Source organism: Cupressus sempervirens, chromosome 11 (assembly GCF_028749045.1).
Source record: "Cupressus sempervirens isolate cs-2001-9-10 chromosome 11, ASM2874904v1, whole genome shotgun sequence".
Taxonomy (NCBI): domain Eukaryota; kingdom Viridiplantae; phylum Streptophyta; class Pinopsida; order Cupressales; family Cupressaceae; genus Cupressus; species Cupressus sempervirens.
In genome coordinates, this window is record NC_143128.1 from 516,815,483 (window position 1) to 516,843,156 (window position 27,674).

General features: G+C 34.4%; 1 long non-coding RNA gene across 1 annotated transcript; it reads right to left on the reverse strand.

The window, feature by feature from the left end:
- Positions 1-20,183: 20,183 nt before the first annotated feature.
- LOC149530624 (uncharacterized) lies at positions 20,184-20,522 on the reverse strand. The gene is made up of 2 exons (XR_016359114.1): positions 20,458-20,522; positions 20,184-20,374 (listed from the first exon to the last, which is right to left on the reverse strand). It is a non-coding gene; the product is annotated as an uncharacterized LOC149530624 (long non-coding RNA).
- Positions 20,523-27,674: the final 7,152 nt, after the last annotated feature.

The following is a 27,674-nucleotide window of genomic DNA, read 5'->3' on the forward strand; positions in this document are numbered from 1 at the left end:
ACTTAGAGGACTTTCATATGGGAGCTATAGAGTAATCTCCTTGAGGAGAATGAAGAGACTATTTCAGCATGATGATGTAGAGTGGGTGACAGAATGTTTTACTATGTCATCCTCATAGGAACCATGGGTGAAGAGTCATCCAATAGATATCCAAGAAATACTTGATAGGTATGCTAAAGTTTTTGGCAAGATTCGACATGGGGTTCCTCCTAACAAAGGGATGGAGCATGTTATTGAACTCAAGGAGGGAGCCAAACCAATTATGACTACTCTCTATCATCACCCTAAGAAACACAATGATGAGATAGAAAAGGCAATTAAGGATTTATTGGAGATGGGGCATATTAGGCCTAGTAAGAGCCCCTTTGCTTTAGCAGTAGTATTGGTAAAGAAGAAGGATGGGATGATGCACATGTGTATTGATTACAAGGCATTAAATGAGAAGGCCATTAAGAATAGATATCCCATCCCACAAATAGATGATCTAATTGATGAGCTGCATGGTGCATGCTCTTTTACAAAGATTGATTTATGGTCAGGGTATCATTAGATCAGGATGAGGGTAGAGGACATTGAGAAGACATCTTTTTAGTGTCACAATGGCCACTTCAAGTTTTTGGTTATGCCATTTAGGCTAACTAATGCCCCTGCTATGTTCTAGAGTTGCATGAATCAGGTATTCAGGGGGCAGCTTAGGAGATTTGTCCAAATTTTCTTTGATGACATTTTGGTCTTCAGTAAGACTTTGGAGGAGCATTTATAACATATTGAGATGGTGTTGTCCATTTTGGAGAAAGAGTCACTATATGCCAAGGAATCTAAGTACGAGTTTGGGTCGACTAAGTTACTATACTTTGGGCATATCATCAGTGCAGATGGAGTTCAGGTAGATCTCGAAAAGATTAGAGCTATTGTTGATTGGCCTACTCCTACAAACCTTACATAGCTTAAGGGTTTCTTTGGCCTCTATGGTTTTTATAGGAGATTTATTAAGGGATTTTCATAGAGCGTTGCACCCTTGACAGACCTTACTAGGAAAGGGGCCTTCACATGGATAGGGGCAGCTCAGAGATGCTTCGATCATTTCAAGAAGGTGATGTCATCATGTCCAGTATTAGCTCTACCAAACTCTACAAAGCCATTTGAGCTTCATTTTGATGTGTTAGGTGATGGTATTGGGGCAGTCTTGATGCAGGAGAAGCATCCCATTGCTTTTGAGAGTAGGAAGCTCTGTGGAGTGGAGAGGAGCTATTCCATCTATGATCAGGAGATGTTGGCTATTATGCATGCATTGGCCAATTTTTAGTCTTACCTAGTTGGGGGGAAGTTTTTTATCAAGACTAATCACAAAAGCATCAAATACTTCATGAGTTAGCCTGATTTTAATGATAGACAACAGAAGTGGATTACAAAGTTGCAGGCTTATGACTTTGACATTGAGTTTTTCAAAGGTAAGAAGAATGTGGTAGTAGATGCTTTATCTAGGAGACCTCATATTTGTGCTCTAGCTAAGATTATAAGAGATTAGAGAAATAAGATTATAGTAGAGTATGTGAGGGACACTTGGGCTTTTGGAGTGATTGCGGGCATCATACAGGATGATCGTAATGTGGTAATGGATGGATTGATCAAGTTCCAAGGTAGGATATATTTGATTCCTTCATCATAGTTTAGGGAGGTAATATTGAAGGAATTTCATGATGCACCTACAGTTGGACCTCTAGGGTTCTTTAAGACCTATAGGCAGATCTGTGAGTGGTTCACATGGAAAGGGCTCAAGGATGATGTTTAGAAGCATGTCAAGGAGTGTGTAGTTTGTCAGTAGAATAAGGGAGAGCACACATATCATGCAGGGTTGTTATAGTCTTTACCCATTCCAAATAAGAAATGGGAAAGTATTTCTATGGACTTCATCACCGGGTTACCATGAGTATAGGTGAGAGATTGCATCTATGTGGTAGTTGACTGGCTAACGAAGTTTGCTTACTTCTTTGTTATTCCATCCACTTACATAGCAGCACAAGTGGCTGATCTTTTCTTCAGGGAGATATTCAAGTTACATGGGCTACCTAGTTTCATTGTCAGTGATTGGGATAGTAAATTTATGAGTTCTTTTTGGCAGGAATTGTTTGGGTTGTGTGGTACAGATCTTACAACTAGCACTAGTTATCATGCACAGACAGATGGGTAGATATAGATTGTGAATAATTGGGTGGAAGGATATCTGAGGAACTATGTGACTGCACAACAAAGAGCTTGGGTCAAATGGCTACATATGGGAGAGTATTTTTATAACACCACTTATCATATGTCCATCAAGATGACTCCATTCATGGCACTGTATGGTTATGAAGCACCTAGCTTCATGGATCTAGTTTTCGGTGCTAGGCTATACGACATGTGGTTGGTCCTAATGATGTTGATTTGCAGTTGGTTTAATGTCCACAGGGATATCATATACTACTTCATTTGAGATCCAGGTGGAGGTTGGAGTTCATTGTGTTGCTGGATTGCTTGAGAACAAGCGATTTCAAAGGGGGCAGACTGTAATGTCCCCACTTTAGCAGTTGTCTAGTTGTGTGTCTGTGAGCCTTTTCTTTTCTTTTCTTTTCTTTTCTTTTATTCATCCCACATTGCTTGTGAAAAGTGGTCAACCCTATGAAGTAGGAATAAAAGGAGAGCTTGTGGCTATTGTTAAGCAAGGTTGAATATGAGAAGAAATTGGATGCGAGAGTTACAGATCTCTTCTTAGCATTAGAGGATGTCTATCCTCTCTTGTGAAATTCTAGATGTTATTCCCTTGGGGTTTGGCCTTTGGAATTCATTTTTATCAGCTTCATTAATAGGCATCTTGGGTGCATTTCTAGCTACAGGCAGATTGGGTGTTTGCTTATATCATTCCCACTCCTTGTCTGATACTTATGCCATTGTGAAGCGATGATTTTACATGTTGTAATGCTGGAGTAATTAGTGAGTAGAAATTTTTGCTATATATTTGATTTTATTAGTTTGAATACTAATATTATTTCAACAGTAGTTCAATCTTTAGTTTGCATAAATTCCTTCTTGTTCATGTTATGTGGTTTCAAATCTATGCAAAGACATTAAAATCTCTATCAGTAGTTGGTTCAGTTTTTGGACATTTCTAGGGTACCCATTATAGGGTTTGGATTAATATGTTAGTCAAGAAAAAATATATTTGAGACACACTTATCATATTGGATTATTGGGACTATATGTCATCTTGTATAAGGCCTTGATGCAGTAGGGTGACAATAGTTCAAGGAGTTGGTCCCAACATTAAGGAAAGTGTATGAAACCACATATATGTCATGTTGGAGTACTGGGGCCATATGTCATTTTGTATAAGGCTTGGATGTGGCAAGATGATAATGGTCTAGGAGGTTGATCCCAACATTTGAGGGGTATGTGATGACACTCACCTAGTTGCATTCTAACCCCTCGCTCTAATTTTGCTGGCCTTAGAAGTCTTTGTGAGTTTTTCTTGTATGTTGAATGTTTTGTTAGGTGAACACTATACCTTATATTGCCTTAGAATCTATGTGGATAATAGTTTCATCTCCTAGCTTGGGGAAGTGGACCATTTATGGTTCCATGCAGTGGGATGGTATAATATTTTTAAGATAATGTTTTCGGTTCATGGATAGCTCTATGTAGATCCTTGATGAGTATATGAAGAAGATTATCTTTTGGAATTTTGAAGTCTTAATGATATATTCTTTTGTAACAAAACCATGAAATCTATTACAATATGAACTCCTGAAAGAGGTTTTAAGATTTTTTGCATATGTATTATGAAGTGAAAAGCTATGTAAAAAGGAGAAGGGGTTTCTATAGGAGAAATGAAGGGATATGTGATTATGTTGTATTATTTTAGGAAGTTGATGAAGAAAAATGATGATGTTATAACATTTATGAATATAAGAATTATGATTAAGTGGTGGTATTAATAATATTATATGATAAGTAAAAGGAATCTTGTGCCTTATTAAAAATATTTCATAGAGTGAATGGTAGAATCAAAGCAATTATTGAATGGGATATAGTTAGTAAACATGTATAATTAAAAGATTATATCTAATTAATTTATAATTAGAATAGATTTTAAGTAGATTCAATTGATTTTTAAGGCCTTGAACATTAGTTTATAAATTGAAAATGATAACAGTATTAAGTTGAATTTGTATACATCACTTAGAAATTGGTATTCAAAATGAATAGGAAAGGTTGTCTAAATGTTTGTTCTCTTACCCTAGCTCTTATAATGATGAATATGTGTATTAACATAGGTAAAATTGACTAAGGTATAATTGAAGAATTTTCTCACTCTCCTCCTCAAAATGCCTCCTCATTGTCAGAGATCAAGATCGGGATCACGTAGTATGTTTTCTACTCTTATTTTTGTATTGTTTTGTATATTTTTTAGTTTCGCTTCAAGTTTGTCTATTTATTTAAAATGCAATTAGTTTCTTATCAGGAAATGTGAATAATCAACCACCACATCCCCAGCCTAATCAAAAAAATCAAAATGAAAACCCTTCACAAGATCAAAATCAACTTCTGCAACCTCCACCAATTCAAAGACCTCCTCTTGGCACCCAAGCCAATATAATGAATGAAATAGAAAGAGGGGGAAATGAATTAGAAGAAATCATTGGTAGGTTGAAAGCTTGCAGGAATACTAATCCTATGAGAGCACAATTGGCATCCTCTCTTAAGTCCATTATGAGCCATGTAGCTTCTATTAGTGGTCAGTTGGATATTTGGCATGTTAAGAGAGAAGAAAAAAGAAGATATTATGAAAACAAATTGTCCTATCAAGATGTAAGAAAAAAGGAAATAGAAAAAGGTAACATATGTGCATTGTTTAAAAAACCTGGAGAACAAAACATTGTTAAACATACAACTAAAAGGTTCCCCATCCATTGGTGCATACATGATGATATTAGAAATAACTTTTGGGGTAGATGGTGGATGGTCTTTGATGCCCCTCCCTACAATAATCATGAGGTTCTTAACCTATTTATTAAAGAAATTGTATTGTAAATTTGTTGTCGGGGAGATCCCCAATTATTTTGATATGTTAGATTCTTAGGGTAGAGGTGGGGGGTCATCATTTGAGAGGTCGAGGGCACGTCATGACCCTAATGTAAATATGGAACCTATTGTCAAGTCATAGGGTGAGCATGTGATTATTCCTTCAGTTTTGAAGGAACATGTAGAGACCAATACTCTAGGGACTATCGATACTTGGACACAAACCCTCATTCATTACGCCAGTCCATTTGTTGACGATGAGCCTTCTTTGCATCATGGTCACATGTGCACATAATGTGGATCCTTATGCACATTTGGCAGTCATGTTGGAGATACTATGGATGATGGGATAGTCATTGATGAGTTCCTAAGTGACACATTTGGCATTGACACAGGTAAATTACAATTATAATAAATTGATTTGATCACATTTCATATGTACAGTGAATGACTAATTAATTAGCATGTCTTGACATTGTTCAAAATTCAGGGTAAGAGTGTTGATAGCCCAATACAAATTTCTCAACCCCATTTTATGTCTCATCGACAAGTCAAGAGGTATGTATTGATTTAATCATTTAAATTAATACATATATTTATTAAGTAATCATATGAAGGATTGACAAAAAAAATATTATCTGTATGCATTAGTTCTCTACTAGACCATCAACATTCACAAGGGACTCTGAGCCTAGGCATGATACGAGCTTCGTAGAGGTACATCTGTTTCATGTTAATTTAATTCATTTGATTATATTTGTTTCATATTTCATGTTACATGTAAATTTTATTATTTGATTTTCATTTGTTGACATCTAAGACTCCTCATCTTCACCAGTCCATCAATCATGAAGTTGCTACCGCAATGCCTAGTTCAGAGCCATTGACCAAGGTATGAAAGAGCTTTCATAGTTTTAGTTATTATTTATGATAGTTAGTATTGAAATTTCAAATGGTATTTATAAGTATGATTGAGTGATTATATTGAATGAATTGTTGTAGGGCGTTGTTACTCTCAATTGTCTGCGAGCCTTTGAAGTGGATGTATAGAGTGATTATTTGATGGTGGTAAGAAAATAATTAATTTTGTGTGTACATATATTTTATTTAAATTTATAATAATTATTGATTTATATCTACTTTTTTTGTATTATCTCCAGTTTGAAAGTAGCCTAAACAAGAGGACAAGCGAACATGTGAGGAAGACCCCCATCATCCCCATTATCTCCCTCCACGCAACAACCGAAGACCTTTAGGGATTTATTTTCTTCCCCTCATGAGAAGGATAAAATATAGGGATAGAAATTCCTTTCCAACTAATTACCAGTTCGTTTGATTGGTTACAAGGTTAATTTCAACTTTTTCCAAAAAATTGTTAAAATTGTCAAAAAGTTGTCAGCAACTTTTATTGCAAAATGCAATTTTTGCACTAACTCTTCCTAGAACTTAACCTAGTGGTTTTTGGTAACACATGGGACCTATATAAGGTTTAATTACTCTCAAAAATATTCTTGAGTCAACTTATTAAAAAAAAAACAAAAAAGCAAAAATCCTTAGGACTAAGGTAACTTGGATTTATAAGTGACCTCAAGTTCCTTGACCTTACAAACAAGGATTGCCTTATTACCATAAAAAATATAACATGTTAAAAATGAGGTGTATGATCACCCCTTTACCTTCTATCACGAGTCTCCATCATTGGATGAGATGACATATCCAGTTGCCACCTAGGTGCCCTGCACCACAAGTTTCAACATCACCCGAGATGGTGTCACAAAATCAAAATGGAATCCAATCTCCAAAAAGAGATAAAGGTTATTGTAGGTGTCAAAAATAGGATCCTGTAGTGCCTAGAATTGCATTCATACCTTGCACGAGCTCTAAGATATGCACCGTCAAAGATTGTTGCCCTATGGCATTTAATGACTCTTAGGATCAATTTGGTTTGGCATGCTTGAGAATGTTTGAGTGATCAATAGGATGGGATGAGCTTGGAACTAGTGTTTACTTGGCCACACAGAGCTAACTGAATAGACAATTTGATCAAATGACGAATAATTAGAGAGATTCACCAATTGGTCATTTTATACTAGCCAACACTACAAGTTTTAGCATCACCTCAGATGGGGCCGGAAAATTAAAATCGAATCCAATCTCCAAAAAGAGAGAGGTTATTGTAGGTTTTAGAAACATCATCTTGTAGCACCCAAAATTGCATCCATACCTTGCAAGAGCTCCAAGATATCGTTTCCCTATGGCATTTAAGGACTCTTAGGGTCAATTCGATTTGACGTACTCAAGAATGTTTGAGCGGTCAATAGGATGGGAAGAGCTTGGAACTAGGGTTTACCCAACCACCTAGAGCTAAAGAAATAGACAGTTCGATCCCACAATGAATGGTTAAAGAGATTCACCAGTTGGTAACTTTGTACTAGCCAACACTACAAGTTTTAGCATCACCTGACATGGGGCAAAAAAATCAAAATGGAATTCAATCTCCAAAACAAGAGAGAGGTTATTGTAGGTGTTGGCAACATGATCCTGTAGCACCCAAAATTGCATCCATACCTTGCACAAGGTCTAAGATATACCTCATCAAAGATCACTGCCCTATGGAAAATTAATGACTCTTAGGGTCAATTTAGTTTGGCATGCTCAAGAATGTTTGAGTGGTCAACAGGACAAGAAGATCTTGGAACTAGAGTTTACTTGGCCATTTAGAGCTAACAAAATAGACAGTTTGATCCCACGATGAACGATTAGAGAGATTCACGAGTTGGCAACTTTGTACTGGCCAACACTATAAGTTTTAGCATCACCCAAGATGGGGCCACAAAATCAAAATGGAATCCTATCTCTAAAAAAAAAAGAGGTTATTTTAGGTGTCAGCAACATGGTCTTGTAGCACCCAGAATTGCATCCATACCTTGTACAAGCTCTGAGATATACCCTGTCAAAGATTGTTGCCCTATGGAATTTAATGACTCTTAGGGTCAATTTAGTTTGGCGTGCTTGAGAACATTTGAGCAGTCAACTAGATATGAAAATCTTGGAGCAAGATTTTACCTAGCCACCTAGAGCTAACAGAATAGACAGTTTGATCTCACGACAAATGGTTAGAGAGGTTCACCAGTTGGTGACTTTGTACTGGCCAACACTACAAGATTTAGCATCACCCAAGACGGGGCCGCAAAATCAAAATGGAATCGAATCTCCAAAAAGTAATAGAGGTTATTATACGTGTTAGCAACATGATCCTATAGTACCCAAAATTGCATCTCTACCTCGCATGAGCTCTGAGATATGCCCCGTTAAAGATCGTTGCCCTGTGGCATTTAATGACTCTTAGGGTCAATTGGGTTCGGTGTGCTCGAGAATGTTCAAGTGATCAATGGGACACAAATAGCTTGGAACTAGGGTTTACCTGGCCACTTGGAGCTAATGGAATAGATAGTTTGATCCCACGATGAACGGTTAGAGAGATTCACTAGTTGGCGACTTTGTACTGGCCAACACTACAAGTTTCAACATCACCTAAGATGGGGCTGCAAAATTGAAAAAAAATCAATTCTCTAAAAATAGAGAGAATTTATTATAGGTTTTAGCAACATGATCATGTAGCACTTATAATTTCATCCATACCTCGCATGAGCTCCGAGATATCCCCCATCAAAGATCACTGCCCTATGCCATTTAATGACTCTTAGGGTCAATTCAGTTCAACGTGCCTGAGAATGTTTGAGCATTCAATGGGATAGGAAAATCTTAGAACTAGGGTTTACCTAGCCATCTAGAGCTAATGGAATAGACAGTTTGATCCCATGATGAACGGTGAGATATATATGAGCAAGATATGTATGCCTAGGTCACTTTATGCACGATATGAGCAAAATTTGCTAATTAAGCAAAATTAGATCTTTTAGAGTTTTTCAATTAGACAGCCTAGGATTAGGTTTTTTTAGTTTCTTTTTAATAATTTGGAACCTTTTCCAATTCCTAGAAGTGAAATCTAGTGAACTTTGCAAAAGTTGCACTTTTTATGCAAAATTGCAAAAGTTGTAAAAGTTGCTCTAAAATGCAACTTGATTGGAAAGGAGTCTGAAATTTGACTAGAAATCTTCTAACCTTCCAAAATATTTATCACATGCTCATATACCCAAGCATGGGTAGTTACAACTTCCCAAACCTCCATTTGCAACTTTTTGCAAAAATTGCAAAAGTTACTTAAGCAACTTTTTGAGCAACTTTGCAACTTTTGAGCAATTTTTGCTCTTTACATCTTTTGGTCAAATGGGTCCATATAGGACTATTATAGGACCCTAATTAATATTCCTAGTACCTATAAGGTAACCAAATACCTTATTTTCCCATCCCTAACAACTATTAATCAATTGAGCAACTTTTGGCTCTTTAAGTAACTTTTGACCAACCTAAGAATTTGAGTGCTTCCCCATGCTGAAAACCTTCTAACCTTCCAAAATATGCTTCCACATGCTCAAATACCTAACCATGGGTAGTTACAACTTCCCAAACTATCATTTTCAACTTTTTACAAAAATTGCAAAAGTTGCTCAAGCAACTTTTTGAGCAACTTTGCAACTTTTGAACATTTTTTGCTCTTTACATCTTTTGATCAAATGGGTCCATCTACAACAATTCTAGGACCCTAGTTAGGATTCCTATGACCTATTAGGTAACCAAATACATTAGTTCCCCAAACCTAACATCATTTTACCTTACAATTCCATGTTTTTGTAATTATATTCAATCTAATGAACCAACTAGATCTTCTCTACATTTTAATGTCTCAAGTATTTCCTCATGGTTTGACTCGTGAACCTTCCAAAGAGTCATATTATGTGGTTTTCCACCATATTTTATCAATTGGACAATTGATGTGATAACAAGGTTCGAATAATGAAGAATCTTTCTCTTTCTTTTCAAATCCATGAAGGACCACAAGTTAGGGTTCTTCATAGAACATCGTCTATGCCATGTGTCGATTACAACCACCGCACCTATATGGTACTCTAAACCTTCACCATCTATAATCGAGTAATCCAAGAAAATTGGCCTGGACACAATGACATAAATAATAATATGTTCCTTCTTCATTGTCTTCAGGTGCAATAACAACAAAAGCATGGCCTACAGTGATAAATGTACAAAATGTGGTCATTAATTCAACAAATACTTAGGTAAGAGTTATAAAGTTACATATTGAAGTTATATATATATATATATATATATATATATCCAAGTTGCACTAGATCATATGTGTAGTCAAATTCAATTGATGATCCATCTCTACCATTTCCAGTGCTTGTGGGGAATGATAGGTATCAATTTGGTCCAAAACCTGTATATCCCATTTGTACACCCATTTAGTCGACTCACACTTATCCCAATTGTCCTCTATACATGATAGGCAATAGCATGCCATTTTCTATGTGTGGATACTCTATGAACCTACATCAAAGCTTCTAAAAGAGTGAAACTCATTTGATCCTATTAGTATACAACAATCCTCATATGGTGCAATGTTAGTATTATCTATCAACCAAAAAAATCTATGAACCATAGACTCACCTTTCTTACCTGGACCCATTGTAGCGTTACACCATTGGACAATAGATTTTTCATTTATCAATATTGCTCCATCTTTGTACTTTAGTTCTTCACGAGCTAAGGCTCTTTTGATGCATGCACCTGCACCATCATGCTCTCCCTTTCCATGATCAGCCTTTGTGAAATTTCACATATATTGAATTCTAAACAACCTATGCATCTTGCTCAACAAATAGAACATTTCTGCATTCTTGAATTGAGATGTGCAATTGTCTAACCAAATAATGTGTTGGGGATATGGTATGCCCTTATTAGCCAAATCTCCATAAAATAGTTGAAAACAACCATGTACAAACTTTGTAGAATGTGATCGATCATCACTAATGTAAAAATGGTACTCCCTCAATATCTTCCTATCATCCTCTATACTTGTAGGTGAATGCATGAATGTTATGCGAACAAATATGAAAATCTGTTGAAAAGTATAATACTTTGCTTGCACTTCATTTTGTGGTTGTAGTGTGTAGTTCTTTGTGAATTCTACAATCGAAACAATGGTATCCAGTGGAAATGTATCCTTGCACAACTTGAATTGCAAATATAGCCATCAAGCTCTATGTCTATGCCTTACATACTCATAAATAATATTTTCACAAAAAATCTTCATGAACTCATACAGTGGAACCTTTTCAATGACTAAATCACATCTTTTACCATGTTTCCCATCTGTTAGAGCATATGTCACTGTCTTATATTTTTCATAATCTACTATTACATTTTCAATTGCATGTGTACTATCCATATGTTCACAAGTTGATAAAAGATGCAAAGAACCATAAAATAAGCATGTAACATCTAAGCATGACATCTTGTAAAATTGTCAGTCATCCCCTATTTCACATAAAATTTTGGATATGAATTCCCTTGAAGATCTAGGTGGCTCATTCATGTCACAATCCTACAAAACAAACTTAGAATGCAAAAACACACATATATGCCTAAAGACATCAAAATGGTTAGAAAATTCAATATGTATCCAAAAAAAAGTTGTACGTGTGTGATTTATCTTCGCATAAAAAGGTTTACACATCTCAAAAAATCGTTGGCTCATTCGAATTTGAGGATACTTACCAATAAATTCTACAAAAAATTGTGTCTAAGTTGAGTCCAAAAAATCTTTCACATGTGGGTCGCAATTTTGGCTACCAATCCTCCTTCTTATAACATCTATTTGATTAGGGGAAAAAATGTGTTATTTGTCCAAAAATCTTCAATCAATGATTTCAAAGCTTCACTAATTTCTTTATCCTTTTGTGGTAGTCCATTGCTAAATTTCCATAACTCATTTTTTATTGGATTTTCCAATCTCTCATGCCTTACCATGGCTCTCCTTAGAGTACCTCTACCAATATTCAATTTTTTTCTTGTCTTTCTCATGATTTGAGCTTTATTTATTTGGGTACTTACTATTGTCGATGTAAATATGCATCTTGTGATATTACTATATTTGTTGCATGATTTGAAACCCACTTTGTCATATGCACTCATTAGATTCTTTACAATGATTTTTTAATTTGAATTTTCCATCATTCTTAGCCCAAGATTCTTCATGATGAGCCTAAATTTCAAATTTCTCATTATTTTAACAGATAATTGGCATTGACCTATAATATTTAATTCTTCAAAGAATAATCTCCACATACAATTAACTTTTCTTTGACAAGTACACTTGCTAATCTTGTCAAACATTGATTTCAAAATGTTAGTATCAATATCAATAAAATATTTTGGCCTTCTAAAATGAATTCTAGAAGGTGTTATAATCTCTTCCATTCTCTCAACGTTTTGAACATCAACATAAGGTTGAGTGTTTTGCATACCTTGAACCGAAGATGATGTTCCTTGGCAATAAGATGCAAAAGATGGAATATCACCTACTTGATATGTTGATGTTGTGTCTTTGACATGAAATGATGGAGTGTGTACATCGTTGGACATAAAAATTAGCATCTCTTCAACATGAGATGATGATATGATTCCAACATTGAAAGATGGTGTAGCTTCACAATTCAATTGTCTTCTTGAGCATAAGAGTCTCATTCATTCTCTTTGTCTTTCCAATTCTTCCTCTTTGTTTCTTTGTATTGGTGGTTCTTGTTCCTCTTCGAAAGAAAATTCTTCATTATTGCATTGCAATTTTCTTTGTTCACATAGTAGTCTCATTTTATCTCTTTTAATTGCCAAATCTCTCTCCCTCTCTTCTGTTGTTTGAGTTTTTGGTTTCTTCCTTGGCATGATGATGATTTCTATATGTCAAATTATTCAAACATTTGAATTACTTACAATTTATAAATTACAAATCATTCAAACACATATAGAAATTACAATTATTTTAATGAATACACAATATATATTAAACAACTTGTCAAATTATAATGAAATTTGTCTCTACAATAACAAAGAATGTTTTAAAAGGATTGCACTAACCTTTTCTATAGAAAGAATGTTCAAAAAGCCTTCAAATAGTGTATTCAATGATTGAATTTGGTGTTTGCTAGCTTCCAATAGCATGAAAAAATGTTCAAAAAGCCTTCAAATAGTGTATCCAATGATTGAGTTTGATGTTTGCTAACTTCCAACAGCATGAAACTCGTAGTTTCTATTGGAATAGCAGAACAGACAACAGACAAAAAATAGAATATGGGTCAGTAAGGATCCAACTTTCATTATAACCATTTTTGGGTGTTTCCATATAATGTGTATGCACTATGTGAAAAATCTATCTCTCCCTATCCCACCCTCTCTCATCCCCTACTCTCTCTCTCCCCTATCCTACCCTCTCCCATCCCCTATGCTCTCTCCCCTATCCCACCCTCTCCCATCCCCTTCTCTCTCTCTCTCTCTCTCTCTCTCTCTCTCTCTCTCTCTCTCTCTCTCTCTCTCCCACCCTCTCCCGTCCCCTACTCTCCCACCCCCTACTCTCTCTCTCCCCTATTCCACCCTCTCTCACTCTCTCTCTATCCCACCCTCTCCCATCCCTTACTCTCTCTCACTCTTTCTATCCCACCCTATCCCATCCCCTACTCTCTCTCACTCTCTCCCCTATCCCACCCTCTTCCATCCCCTACTCTCTCTCTCCCACCTTCTCTCACTCTCTCTATCCCACCCTGATCCATCCCCTACTCTCTCTCCCCTATCTCACCCTCTTCCATCCCCTACTCTCTCTCTCCCACCTTCTCTCACTCTCTCTATCCCACCCTGACCCATCCCCTACTCTCTCTCTCCCCTATCCCACCCTCTCCCATCCCCTACTCTCTCTCTCTCATCCCCTACTCTCTCTCCCTCTCCCATCCCTTTCTCTCTCTCCCCTCTCTCTCTCTCTCTCTCTCTCTCTCTCTCTCTCTCTCTCTCTCTCTCTCTCCCCCTCCCTCTCCCATCCCCTACTCTCTCTCCCCCCTATCCCACCCTCTCTCATCCCCTACTCTCCCATCCCCTACTCTCTCTCCCTCCCCCTCCCACCACCTCCTACTCTCTCTCACTCCCCTATCCCACCCTCTCTCTCTCCCCCCTATCCCACCCACTCCCATCCCCTACTCTCTCTCTCTCCCTCCCTCTCTCTCTCTCTCCCTGTCCCATCCCCTACTCTCTCTCAATCCCCTATCCCACCCTCTCTCTCTTTTCCCCTATCACACCCTCTCTCATCCCCTACTCTCTCTCTCTCTCTCCCCTTCTCCCACCCATTCCCATCCCCTACTCTCCCTCTCCCATCCCATCTCTCTCCCATCCCCTCTCTCTCTCTCTCTCTCTCTCTCTCTCTCTCTCTCTCTCTCTCTCTATATATATATATATATATATATATATATATATATATATATCACTTTTACTATATATTTCTCACACACATCTCTCTCTCTTCCCCTATCACACCCTCTGCCATCTCCTATTCTCTCATCCCCTACTCTCTCTCTCCATTTCTCTATCCCTCTCTCCCTATCCTACCTTCTCCCATCCCCTACTCTCTCTCTATTTCTTCCTCCCTCTCTCCCTATCCCACCCTTTCCCATCTCCTACTCTCTCCCCATCCTCTACTCTCTCTCATTCTCTACCCTCTCTCCTTCCCTCTCTCATTCCCTCTCTATTGAAATTCATGCTTACAGATTGTGTGTGCACTATAGTGCATATTTGCTATGTAAGCCTGAATTTAAAAATGCTTTAAATATTGCATTCACGATATTTAAAGCTTTGGATTCTACCAAGCCTAAGGCTTGGTTTTTCCTTGGGGATCCAGTCAAATGTTTTGAGTCTCTAAACTAGTCTGAGACGTGTTTTGTAGCAAACATACAAAAAATGATTGATTTTTCTTTTGTTCTCTCCTTCAAGTTTCCTCGTGGTTGAGCATCGATTAAATCAGGTTACATGACATTTTAGATCTCTGTGTTAGCTATATAACCATATAATATATTTCAAATTTGAACTATTTCAAGCCTTTCAACTATAATTTATTTTGAATGTATGCCCATTTTTTTCAAAAACCAATGTGTACTAATTGGGGTGTAGATTTTAGCTCATTCATCAAATTTCACAATAACTTAGTTTTTTAGAAACTAAACTCCATTCTACACACTTTGAAAAATAAAAGTTTTAATTCTAGATAAATTTTCAATCATTTCTAGGGGGAGCACACAAATACTTCACATTTTTGGGATGTGTCCAATTAAAAATTTCATTAAAAAAACACATTATTGAATTACCCAAAAAATCTAGGATAAACTACACAGTGTTAGATAACTTTTGACCAGAGCAATTAAAGAATTTTTTAAAAAGAGCTAAAATTTTAGGGGGGCCACACTTTGCACTATGTTATATTTTTTTGAAAAAAAAGTACCACTTTTTGTAGCTCCCTTTTTTGAGGACCTAAAACTAAACCATTTTAGAAGAGAAAAAAATTAGTAGTTTAGAAACTAGATTCAGAGGACTGCTACTTTTATTTTTGTCGTATCTTAAAATTGTGGGCATAACTATCTTCAAATTCTTGTTGAAGTTCAGAAATTGTTGATTTCAGAAAGAAAAGAAAAAAAGTGGCCACTTATACCCCTCTTTTGGCACCACAACTTGGTGCACTTATCCTAGCATTTAGCCTTGTCCTTCCGAGTTTCTTGTCAAGGCATTACACCTTATCATAACAAACATCCACCTCTACCAACTCAAGTTATAATTTAGTGGACTAATTGCAAAAAATATTCTCATATTTTCATATTTGAGTTGTTAGAACTCTCACCTATGCATAAGGAGATCCTAGAGAAGGCACTACTCATGGCAAGCATTCCTAAGGACATTGACACATATCAATTTCAAGACATGGTTAATCATATCACTACCCCTCATTACTTTACCTTTTCTAAAGAAGATGATAAGTTACTTGACCATCCACATAATTTAGCCTTGCATATTAAAGTCAAAATCCATAAAACTCGTGGTGGACGCATATTGATAGATGGAGGTGCAAGGTTGAATATATGAAAATGTAACTTGGTCAAATAGTTAGGAATGTCAAAAAATTTCATTGATCCTTGAAGGAAGATTACTATTAAGGCACATGATAAGGAGTAGACATCTTCTAAGGGTCTTTTTGTATTACCTATTCAAGTGGGACCAGTTGAGATAGACACTATCTTCCAAGTTTTTGACCTACCCCTTGCTTACAATATCTTGTTAGGAAGACCTTGGATTCATGGTATGCAAGCAATGCCCTCTACCTACCATCAACACATCAAGTTTCCCTCTAATAGCACTAAAGTATCTATTCCTAGGGATAATACTATGTCAATTAATACTCTTACCGATGAGTATTTTGTACCACATAATAAAGTTGTTGAGTAGACTAAGAAGACACTTGTTGAATGTGCTCAAAGAAAATGAAATTGTTGAATATTGGGATGGGAGAGTATTTGTTAGACTCTATTGCAGCACTCCATATTTCTCCATACTCTAATGGTAGACCTTCTAAAGATATGAAACCATCTTTTTCACTATGACTAATTTTGGTACCTTTGTTTGATCCTCAATTCCTTTAAAAGATAGAAATGAAGATAGGGTTGTTAGAGAGTGGATATGTCAAGAAGAAGCTCCTAAAGAAGTCACACTCACTGTTGAAATCACTCCTAAGAAGTAAGGAAAAGGTTATGAATTTATTGAGCTAAGATGGGTTATCCAAAGTCATGGTCCTTTAGGTGATAGAAAACATGCTCTTGCCAAACAACTAAGTCACACTAATAGACGCAAGTCTAAAGATAAAACTAGTTTGGGATTCTCTAATGTTGATAATTATGAAGAATCTTTAAATGATGAATTATGTTTCATTATGTAAATTAACCTAGACTAAACACAAGTATGATGATGCTACACTAATATCTAGTATCAGATTACAACTCACCCAAACCTCACTTGAGGTAATATGAGTTGGAGAAATTGCATATGTGGAAGAAATCATGTGTAAGAAGCATCAAGGGCCTCCAATTTAGTTTGGTACTTCTAAACATTCATTGATAATTCACTATAATCATACGGTTTAAATGTGTGCTTGTCCCCAGTATTGGCTTGTTCTAATTTTGATGTTTATAGATATGTTTAATTCTTTTTTACATTTGAGATTTGTGTCCATGCTTTAATTTAGTCTAACTCTTGCATAAGTAGAGTCATAGTTTCGTTAACATATATATCATGTACAACAAATTGAGTAACCATTGACTTATGTTTATAAGCATCTCCTATAGCTTATCATGCATCATGAATTATAATTCAGAACTATGTTCCCCATCTTTGTCCAAAACCATAGTGCAGAGTCGCAGACTAGTTCACTGGAGTCTGGTACTCTAGTTTTTTTTCGGTTTTTTACTGCACGTATACGGAAATCATGCAAAGTCGGCCGCCATGAAAAAGCAGAAAAGAACAATATGGATATGGCGGCCGGCACGCAATGATTTGATGGTGAAGTCTCAAGACAAGATAGATTGTGCAAAGCTTTATCCACTCGAGTTGTCGGCGCCGCCGCCGCCCGCCACTTTCTGTGTTGGCACTTTTAACACTTCTTCCTGCTTCCCGGGAGATATTTCAGGGTTTGGCGCCGCTGTTTCCAACGATTAGACTGTTTATCCTCTTTTTTTTTAATAATGGGCACTTCGTTAATGGCCGTATGTTCGTATGGAAACTTCTTTTTGAATGTAAGGAATGAAATATGCTTTGGGAACTGCATATTTCATGATAGAAGTCATAGTCAAATTTTGTAAAATAAGTACAAAATAAACAATCAATGGTTATTGGAAAAATGAGAGATGTCTCCATCTTCTTTTTATTTATATTTGTCTAAATTTTCTTTTCTAAATTTTATTTGCAATAAATATTGTGCAAACTTAATTTAGCATGACGATTAGAAAATAAGAAGCAAATTTGTTTTAATGGGACCGCTCCACAAATTAGAGCTAAAAATATTGAGCAGCAACTCCTAACTAAAATAAGCGTCCTTATAGAGTGGTCCCTAGATTAAACCCTCTAAACTTGTTAACTAGTTAGCTTGGTCACTCATCCCACTTAATATGGAGATGGCTTATCCAATAAGGTTGCAAATGATTTCTTGTACATGTTTGTATGCTTAATCATGTGAATAATATTGCACTGAAACATTTTAAAATGGTGTGAATAAAATCACCTACATGAATGTTAAGTTGGTTAATAATGATTTATAAAAGTTGGAGGTGATTTGATATTTGAATTAAAAGAATGAGTTTTTAATTTATTGTGATATTGTTATCAAGATTCAATTGTGTAAACTGATCAAAAAAAGACTCGACTGTGTAATTTTTGAGTCAAACTCATTGACTCATTTTTCATTAGTAATGGCTCACAAGAACTCATCTCTCATGAGAATGAATCCAGAACAATTGGCACTCGTTGCATCTAAGTGATGCTCATAAAGGTGAAGCATCATGACTTTCGATATTTCACCCATCGTAGTACTACTCTAATTCAAATATGCTTAACTATGGAGTTTCCTCCAATATTTTGAAATGTTGTGAATAAAGTCACCTACATGAATGTTAAGTCGGCTAATAATGATTTATAAAAGGTGGAGGAGATTTGATATTTGAATTAGAAAGAATGAGTTTTTTAATTTATTGTGATATTGTTATTTGCACCGGTCGGGCAACTCCTCCATCCTTTCTCCGACGACTCCAACCTTACTTTGCAGGCGCAGGTACAAACGGCAGGCGCAAGTACAAAGGTCTCTTCCACTGCGTCGTATGTTGTCCGACGCCGCCCTCCGCCATCTCCTCCGCCATCCAGCTTGTCTAACAAGCAATAGGATATCCCGCCAGCTTTTTACAATTAATATCAACCAAACTCATAAATGACAAAACTTATGCAATTAATTTTTTTGTTTTAAATATATAGTAATATAGAAATAAAATAAATGTTGTTTATTTTATAGAAGTAATAAGTTTTTTAAAGAAAAATTAGTTGCTTGAAAGATAAGATTAAATCAATTGATTATTATATTAATTATATTATGAAATTCAATTAATAATTTAGTACATTAAAAAATAAAATAATATTTTTGCATAGTTATATTTAACATATTTAAGATTTCTAATTGATTTTGAAAAAAAAAAAAATTAAAAAATTGAAATGAAATAGTTTAAAATTAATAATTATAATAAATAAATTAATTAAATTTAACAATATTTTATTTCTTTTATAAATACAACATAAAAATACATATGTTTTCAAATTTGTTTATTTTTTAACATAGTTGTTTATGTGTTGTCTCCATTGTCATGTAACATTAATAGTTCCTCATTTATTTATTAAACTTATTTAATGACAACAAACTAAGCAAGTATCAATTTGTGATATTCTTCTCAAGATTTAAGTGTGTGATTTTGAGTCAAACTCATTGACCCATGTTTCATGAGTAGTGATTCAACATGAATCCATCTCTCATGAGTATAAATGTAACACTTAGCACTCATTGGATCTAGGTGATGCTCACAAGGGTGAAGCACCAAGACTTTCTGAGAGGTCACCCATCCTAGTACTACTCCAGCTTGAGTGTGCTTAATTATGGAGTTTCATCCCTGGAAATGATCTCCTACTTATCAAGTATCAATTTTTTGTACAAAATAATTCATAAGACAACCATGTTGAATATAATTTCTTAGATAGTTAACCTACTTAATCGTTTCATTTTATATATTCTATATCTTGTCATCTTATTTTCTTCTAAGTGAGAATGAGAAAAATTACATGATTCTTAACCACATAAAATGTTACAAAAAAATTGCTTAATTTGACCATGTTATTCATAACCATACACATATGTTATTTCAACATTTGTGTTATTGCAATACTAAAGTTGGATCAAACGTTACATGCTAACTTTAATCAAATAACACATGGAAAGTTCAAGACAACATAAATATATGAAGATGATGAACAACTATTTTACCAAAATATAACTCAAAGCATCATAATGCTTTCACTACGAGACAAAATCAAATCCCTTGTAAAAGCACAAAATCAAGGATGTAATATTTGGATGATAAAATAATACAATATGTTTTGAAAATCTTTCATAGTGAAGCTCTTAGTCTTGACTTATATTGACCTCTCTTCTAATTGGAACCATTTTATCACTTCGATAAATTTACAAAAAAGTGTTGATCACCATCCTCCATATAAACATCATCAACACCTGCAAATATATTGTGTTAATAATAAAATTCATTTTCAAACTAAAGACACAATCGATTGAAGTTCATTTCGTATTTTCCTTACCATCTCTACTTTGCATTGTGTTCGTTCTTGCTATTGTTTGATTAAGATCAATAAAATATGGTTGCATGCTTTTTTGAATTTTTTGTTGATCATCTAATTCAAAAAAAGCATTAACATTTAATATATATCATCAATAAATTTAAAATATAGTTGTCAATTTAATACTCATAATTATGTTTATTTCATAACTTCATTACCATATCTAGCTTCTATTGCATCATTTTTTGTTGATGCCTGATTAGATTCAATGGAATCTAGTTGCATGTGTTCTTGATTTTTCTGTTCATCATCTAATCCTGCAATAATATGAACATTTAGTATGTAAACTTTGGCAAAATAAATTTACAAACTAAAGACTCATAATTCATTGATTTATATAATGTCATTACCTTGACTAGTATCTATCACATCCATTGTTGTTAATGTTTGGTTAAGATCAATAGAGAAGGGCAACGCAAGTTGTTGAGCATCTTGTTGATCATCCAAATCTACATAAAAAACTTATATTTAACATTTTAACTTATATAAAATGTTCAAGTATAAAATTAATTTATGTACATAATCTAAACAATATTAAAATTACTATCTACCTACAATAACTTGTTCAAAGGTATGGATAGGGATAGTATTGATCATTGACGGTTGATCTCTAATAATTGTATCTTGTACATACAGAAGTGGTTAGAACTATGAACCAAGTATTTTATTATAAAAGTAACAAAGACACTTAATAGCTAAAAGCTTACCATTTGGAAACTTCACTTCACCAATTGTTGTATGGTTTAGATCAATGGAGAAAGGTAATTGACACTGTGGAATACTTTCTCGATCACCCAAACCTACAATGAAATATGATTAATACATGAAATGAAAATAAGAATTATTGCTATGTAATTATAAAAATACTTTTTCTTAAAAATACACTCACCTTGTTGCCTGATAATATCTCTTTCTTCTTGAATAGCTATATTTGAGCGATTTATGACCTTTTTCTTTTTCTTTTTCTTTTTGCATCCTATAGAGGGGAACTGGAAATTTTCATTCTCCTCAACTCTACTATTAAAGTTTCTAGAGAGGGATTTACGCTTTTTGTGAATGGAATGACTTTTTTTCATTTTACTTGGACTAAACCATGGTGCTATTCGTCTCATAGATATGTTATCTGAGCCAAGGATTGGTTTAAATTTGGAAGATGAAGCAAGAGATGCATGAATTTCTCTAAATTTGTCAACAGATTGACTAAAGATGTCTTTGTCATAATCACTAGTTGGTAAATTTTCAAGCAATGAATTTAAATAATCAACAGATTTTTGAAACTTATCATTGATAGTAGTAGATAAATTCCAACTATCTGCAATACAAATGTAATAACAAAGTCAGAATTACTAATAAATATTGAAATTTCATTAAAAATGATAGTTATGAAATTTACCAGTTTTGTCACCTTCACCAACGTTAACCTCAAGGACATCTTGATTTCCAGAAAGTATACAATCATCTACAATTGAAATATTACGTAATTAATGTTGAGAATTATAAAATCATTTAATATTTAACTATAGAGATCATATTGATCATTACCAATGACATTAATGTCATGACTCGATCTTCCTATGACTTCCTCATCATCAACGACCAATGGAGTAGAAGCTTCTGTAATTTTAAATGAGACTAATATAGTTAACATAGATTTTTTTTAATAAAATGTAAATAAATTAATGCTAAATTTTAAATGATACTTACCAACAACTTTATCATGTGTGTTTCTCTTTATAATATATAAGATCTTCAACACATGTTTGCATGTGTTTCCTCTTTTTGCCCATTCACAATCACACACATGCAAATTTGGTCCAAATTTCCTTACGAAATACCATTTTGCTGGAATAGTTTGACTTCTAACTTTATATGTGTTTGGTAGCTGGTCATCTTGATAGCAATCAGTATCTGGTATTAATTTTGATCTTTCTAATGCAATTATGTAATATCTTTCCTTTTTGAAGTTGGTTAAAAATCCAGATTGTTGCAAATATCTTTTATTTTTATAGAATGGCTCTACCCTATGAAGAAGTGTATAGATGAGCCAATCCATTCTTCTTGTGCATTTCCTAGAACAATCACTTAGATGTTGACTCTTGATGTGGGAGTGATATGACTCTATCGAAGCATTAGTTTCTTGATTTGCATGAGGGAAGCTCCAAAAGCTTTTTGCCCACATCGCTAGAAAAACAAACATGACATCTTAGCATATAGAATAATTAATTTAAATTATATAAATTAATAATAAAATATAAAAGATAATCTTGATGGTCGTACCAATGCGACTCTCATCATGGCACCAATAATTCTGAAAGTAATTAATGAATTCCTTCTCTTCTTTGAATTCCTCTATGAACTTCATTATCAAATCAGTAATGGCATCTTCATTTTCATGCATTGCATACATTTTCTCACCTAGTCTATCAAATATTCTTGTTCCAACATCTTTATTTTTAACAAATCTGGATTATATACAACAATATAGAGTTATGATGTTATGTATGTGATTTTTCATATATTCTAATAAAATATTAACTTACTTGTACAAATTCTTCAGCCATGCCCTACGCACATGCCAGATGCATAACAACACTCGACACTTAAAGGATAATCTACAAGATAATTAATTATCAAAGTTCATAAGTAGTATTCTAAAAATAATAATTCTTAAATTGAAACTTGTTTATGCTAAAAATTAGAAAACAGATATATGTATAAACTAAACATTAAAAATTTGCATTCTTCTAACTATAAACTAAGGTTGGAGAAAACCTTATTGCTTCAATCTCGGCGCTAGCATCATCTGTCATGAATGCGTTGACATGCCAATCTTCTCTATATTGTTTCCCTCTTTTATAAATCTCCATTAGCCATTCATTTATATCCTCAACTTTATTTCTTGAGGATATGGCCCATGCAACCGGTACACCAGCTTCTTGTTCATGAAATACAAGCAAAGTATAAAGTTGATACTACACATGAAAAAAGCAACAATATATTAATTTTTTAGACAAATAAAACTAATGGCTAAATTAAAATCCATAAAAAAAAATTAAAATTGTTCTACTCACACAGTATTTGTTTGTTGAGAATGTGGAGTCCATCGCAATAATTGAATCATGTGAATGTTTCACCATCATCTCTTGCATCCATGGTGTTTGGATGCCTATGATAAATGGAATATTTTCTTTATTTTTTGGTGTTTTATAAAAAAAGAAGTTATCTTTCTCCTCTATATGCCACAAACATACACTTTTTGCATCATCCTCATTTTTCTGTGAATGTAGGGAACGCACTCTTTTCCATGCATTTAACACATCCTTTCTTAGCAAACAAGTATCCCTCTTATTCATCAACTTTGTTAGACTAGAATCTAGGTAATGTCGTTGACATATTGTGTCAATCCCTACGCCCATCAATAGTAAGGATTCAATATATGATTTACATTCAGTTGATAACCTTGGTGCAAAACTACTCCTTGGATCACCAGAAGGGTCATTTTTTCCATGACAAAATTCACCATTGGCATCTTGATGACTAAATTCATTATATATAATTATTGCAACATCTGGTCTACCATACATAACCCTAACATTAAAATGAGTTTGACAACCCCTTTTTTGAATAAAATTGTGACTTCTTTCCTTGCTTGTTGGTGCATTTCTTTTATCTAGTGGCCCAAAAGCACAATGATAACTGTTTAAACATGTGAAAAAATATAAGTTAATGGATATAAAAAAAAGTGACATGCTTAATCAATTTATTAAAGCAGACAAACCTTGAATACATCTTTGTGGCATGATTAGTAGGTTCTATCAAATTACTCTCCAAAATCCTTTTACGCACAAATGTTGTTTCAGTACTATCCAATAAACCTTCCCCTTTGACAAAGTGAGGGAGCCTCTCAAGAGGGATAGCAGCACACCAATCTATTTGTTGTTTATTATCATCTCCAATAGGTGTCCATTCAAGTTCACAACTTGAGAAATGATTTCCTTCATTTGGGATGTCTTGCACATCTAACTTGATAAGTGATTCCCACTTATTCTTTCTACCCATCCTGAAATTTTTTAATATTGTTAGTGACCCTTAATATTGTTAAAATACGTAAAAAAGTTTTTATAGTGGTACCATTAAATCTATATTATAATACATGAATTTTTTGAAGTACACAAAAGTAAATGTAATTTTAAAATTTTAAAAAAAAACCAAGATGATTCTAAATCAAACAAAAACTTTATGAAAACATAGGTATTCAATTCCATTTCTTACTTCAAGGAAGTACAAATTTATGAAAGTAGAATGAATGTAAAATTTATATACATCTTAAGTATCTTAGTAATTCTACATGGATGTAAATATACCAACATGTGTCAAAATGAAATAGTTAAAAAAAAATTGGAATAAACTTTGTATGTATTTTCATATGTCATGTTTTATTATGCTCTAATTATTTTCATTTGGCAACCCCTTTTTTGTATAAACTTTCATATCTTTTTAAGGACATGTAGAAACCAATATATTAATCAACATGATAAATTTTTTATATATATATATATATATATGACATGCTTAATTATATGGAAAATGTTAAGCATACTTTGAATACATTATGGTACTATGGTTAGTAGGGTTTTCCAATTTGGGCTCTCTATGAGCTTTATGTAGAAATGTTGTCTTGATGTCATCCTGCAATATACCTTCTCCTTTGATAAAGTGAATAAGTCTCCCAAGAGGGATAGCAGCACATAAGTCAAGCTCCTAGATATTTTCATTTTCGATAGGTATCCATTTAAGATCATTCATTGAAAAAAGATTTCTTTTTTTTGGAATGTCTTGGACATGTAATCGAATTAGTAATTCCCATTTCAATCCCCTACTCATTCTGTACAATATTTGGCTAATTAGTTCAAAGAGATCAATGCGCTCTTGAAAGAGAATGAAAGAAGGCAACAATGAATTTATCAAGGATAGGAGGCACACACCGTACACAACCTTCATTCATACCCAAAAAAGTCCTTAGTAATGGAGGCAAAGAACTAAGGCTTGTGAAAGGAGATCTTGATGCCAACATGGAGGCTTATATGAAGATTGATCCAAAAATAAGACAACAACTCCCATTTATCCAGTTTCACAACTTAAAGAATGGATCAATGGGAAGTCAAACGAACCATTTTTTCAAAAAGGATCTGTAGAATAGGATGTCTAGGTTGACACTAGCAACATTTGATGGTACAAAAAAAGATTCAGCACAAGCATGGATCCAAAAGTTAGAAATTAATATTAATATAGTTGGCATTGGTATAGTTGGATATCAATATATATTAATATAGTTGAAATTGGTATACTCACAACATATTTGTTTGTTGAAAAAGTGGAATCCAGTGCTATAATAGAGTTATGTGAATATCTCACCATCATCTCTCACATCTATGGTGTTTGAAAACCTATAATAAATGGAAATTTTTCTCCACTATTGGGTGTTTTATAGTAGAAGAAGTTGTCTTTTTCCTCTACATGCCATAAACTTAAACTTTTGGCATCAATTTCATTGTTTTGTGATCGAAGGGAACACACCCTTTTCAATGTGTTCATTACATCTTTTCTTAACAGAAATGTGTCCCTCTTATTCATTAACTTCATAACCAAGATCCAAATAATGTTCTCACATATTGTGAAAACCCCACACCCATCAATAACAATGACTCAATATAAGATTTATATTCATTTGACAATCTCGAGGTAACCGTACTCCTTTGATCACTAGAAATGTGTTATGTTTGTACATTAATTTAAGCTTATAATAATTTTGAATGAACTTGAGTACAACTAACATGGGATGTAATCTCAATGGGATAATTTTGAGATGACCAAGAAAGGCAAGAATAATGACAAAAGGAAAGAATTGTATTGGCATCAATGACAAGACATCTCCAAATATGTGATAAAAATCTCTGAAGTACACATAATTTACACAATATTTTCTTCTCCAAGTATGTTATCTTTTCCAATTCATCTTCTCTGATTTTATCATCCATTAGGTGAGAGGATTTAGGTGATAATCTAGGAGGAGCAAGAAATGGAGAGCAGTATTGATTTCTTCCAAAAAAATCATTTGCTGAAGTAGTTCCATCAATATCTTCATGAGTTATGTGAGATCTCAATGTTTCAACCCCATGTTGCCTTAATAATCTATCAATCATCAACTCATCCATGCTTTTATCTTTGCTTCCAGTGAATAACATGTTGGTGCTCAAAATTGCAGCCCTGATTTTGAGCACTGTTGAGAAATTAAGCCCTATGAAAGCTTTTTGATACCTATGTACCTGACTGCCAGTTTGAAGCCTAAAAGGTGTTTAATGTTTCTAACACCCTATTTTCAACCTATCTAAGTGTTCTATGAAGTTAAATCATCATTCTGAGTCATTTGGCGAAGTCTTGCTTTTAGAAATTGTCAATCTTGCATTTTCACCTTAGTGTCAAACAGCGACAGGAGGTTGTGTTTGTGATTGAATATCTCACACCTAGAATTACATCATGATTCACCACTTTGGAAATATCTAGTGTCCATACCTGAGAGCCTATGTTTCAAATTTTGAGTCGTTTCAAGTTCGTTTGACTAGGTTTTGAATCCCTCAAAGTTGGTAGTTTACTGTTTTCACACATTTGCAAAATATTCAAAATTTTGGGAAGCCATGTTTGACGTGTTGTAACTTTTGACCAGTTGACCCAAATGTTAAAATTCCTTTTGCGTTGCATTGTAGACGTTAGAGACCTATCATGTTTCAAATTTAGCTCTTGACGAATCCGTTTGATCAGTTTTCAAATGCGATTCCAAACGGAATTTCTAAAGTTTTACTGGTGTCAGTATTTACAGATTGATTGGAACCCCTATTCATGATGTCATATCTCCTGATCCGTGATAGGTGACATCGAATGGTTGGTTTCCCTATGTTCTATACTGAAAATACTCCAGGTGTGTCAATTTTTATGTCTTGACGAATTCGTCTGCACACTTTTCCAAGCCAATTCCATTTGCAAAAATCGCTTTCTGTCATTGTTCCCAGTTTGCAAAATCCAAGTAGCCAACTTCAGATGCTCGCCAAATTTTCCTTGTGATCCATCATGAGCCCAAATCGTATAATCATATTCTCCTCATGACAATGTACTCATGCCCT